This window comes from Myodes glareolus, chromosome 4, assembly GCF_982192425.1.
Source record: "Myodes glareolus chromosome 4, mMyoGla1.1, whole genome shotgun sequence".
Lineage (NCBI taxonomy): Eukaryota > Metazoa > Chordata > Mammalia > Rodentia > Cricetidae > Myodes > Myodes glareolus.
This window is the reverse complement of record NC_142029.1, coordinates 25,916,983-25,919,264: the sequence shown is the minus strand read 5'-3', so window position 1 is coordinate 25,919,264 and position 2,282 is coordinate 25,916,983. Positions and strand designations below refer to the sequence as shown.

The 2,282-nt window shown below is 41.2% G+C and overlaps 1 long non-coding RNA gene across 1 annotated transcript; it reads left to right on the top strand.

The window, feature by feature from the left end:
* The first annotated feature begins 610 nt into the window (after positions 1-610).
* On the top strand, positions 611-1,660 carry LOC125393438 (uncharacterized). The gene is made up of 2 exons (XR_007229807.3): positions 611-1,049; positions 1,538-1,660. It is a non-coding gene; the product is annotated as an uncharacterized LOC125393438 (long non-coding RNA).
* The last annotated feature ends 622 nt before the right edge of the window (positions 1,661-2,282 follow it).

The following is a 2,282-nucleotide window of genomic DNA, read 5'->3' as shown; positions in this document are numbered from 1 at the left end:
ATTATCATATAGATAATATGTACATTGTTACAGGTGTACAGGAAAAATAATGGCCCTAAAAGTTTCAATGTCATAATCCCCATGACCTGTGATTACCAGACAAGTGTAGTTAAGGCTGGTGGCTGTGGTTTGAATGAGATGTCCTTCATAGTGTCTGGCATTTGAGCACTTGATCCCCAGTTGATGGTATTATTTGAATAGGTTAGGAGGTGTGACCTCATTGCAGAAAGTATGCCATTGAAAACCAGCTTTGAGGTGTTAAAAGACTTGATCCATTCCTAGTTTGCTCTCTGTCTCCTGCTTGCCCTTAAACATGTGATTCTCAGCTTGCTGCTCCAGTCGTTTGCCTTCCTGGTACCACACATCAATACCATGATGGTGATGGTCTCTAATTGTTCTGGAACCATACCCAAATAAACCTTTTCTTCTTGCCTTAGTTAGGATTGCTATTTCTGTGAAGAGACACCATGACCACAGCAACTCTTATAAAGGAAAAACATTTAGCTGGGGTGCTTTACCTTTTCAAGAGGTTTAGTCCATTATCATCATGGTGCAACAAGGTGGTGTACAGACAGACATGGTGCTAGTGAAGGAGCTGAGATTCCTACAACTTGACCAGCAGGCAACAGGAAGTGGTCTGAAACACTGGGTGTGCTTGAGCATATATGAGACCTCAAAGCCCACCTCCACAGTGACACACTTCCTCCAACAAGGCCATACCTACTCCAACAAAGCCACACTTCCAAATAGTGCCACTCCTTATGAGCTTATGGGGGCCGGTTACATTCAAACTAACACAGTTCTATAAGTTGCCTTGGTAGTGATGTTTTATTACAACAATAGAAAAGTAATTAATACAATGGATTTGTGGCGGTAGTGATTGGCACTGGTTGTTTTCATTTTTGGAGATAGGGTCTTGCTCCATAGCCTCAAACTCCTGATCCTATTGCCTTAGCTTCCAGAATATGGGATGACAGGTGTGTGCCAACACCACACCAGATATCACTACTGACTTTGAAGATAGAAGGTGCTGTGGAACAATCTTTACTGTAAGTATGTCTTACTCTCACTGGTTAGTAAAGAGCTGACTGGCCTATAGCTGGACAGGAGAGACTGGGCAGGAAAGCCAGACTTGGAGAATGCTGGGAAGAAGAAGGGCAGAGTTAGAAGAGTTTCCAGGAGATGCAGAGGGAGCAAGACATGCTGGAGGACAGGTAAAGCCCCCTGTTAATACATAGATCAACAGAAATGGATTAATTTAAGTTGCAAGAGCTAGTTAGTAATAACCCTGAGCTATTGGCCAAGCATTTATAATTAATATTAACTGTCTATGTTGGCTATTTGGAAACTGGTGGGTAGGAAAGAAAAGTCCACCTACAGGAGGCCTTCACATACAGCAAACCAAGGAAGCAAAACAGCTTTCCCAACTTCTCAGTTTTAGCCTGGTGTGATCTGGGTTAAATTTTTGAAATGCAGAATTTTATGCTCATACATTCATATTATTTTAAACCACTGTATTTATGGTGATAGCTTACAGAAATAATACAGCAATGAAGACCTGGGAACCAATCTTGACTTTCACTGTTTCCCTTCCCCACCCCTAATTTTCACAATTTTACAGAGAACATTTTAATAAATAAAGTTTGCTGTGGAATAATCATTTTGTACACTGTAAATATTTGTCTCTCGAATTGGTGTAATAAAAAGCTGACAGGCTGGTAGCCAGGCAGGAAGTATAGGTGGGACAACCAAACTAAGGATGCTGGGATAAAGAAGGACGGAGTCAGGGGAGATGCTAGCAGACACAGAAGAAGCTAGACATGTAGAAAATACGGTAACAAGCCATGAGCCAGAGGGTAGATAAGAAATATAAGTTAATTTAAATATTAAGAGTTAGATAGTAACAAGCCTGAGGTATTGGTCAAGCATTTGTAATTCATATTAAGTCTCCGTGTTGGTTATTTGGAAACTGGTGGATGGGAAGAAAAGATCTGTCTACAAAAGTTTTGGTTATATCAGGATTTAAACCATGGACCTCTGAATGGCTTAGTGGGTACAGCTGCTTGTCACCAAGCTGAGTTTGATCTAGGGAACTCATGCGGTGGATTGAGAGACCTGCCTCCCACAGGTTGTCCTCTGACATCAATGAATGCACAAGCAGTGTTGGCACACATGATAACTAATTAAAGTAAAAAAGTGTTTTTGATTTCAGACTGTGAGGTGAGAGAAAGAATTTGAATTCTCTGCCAGGAAGTGGTGGCACACATCTTTAATTCCGGCAG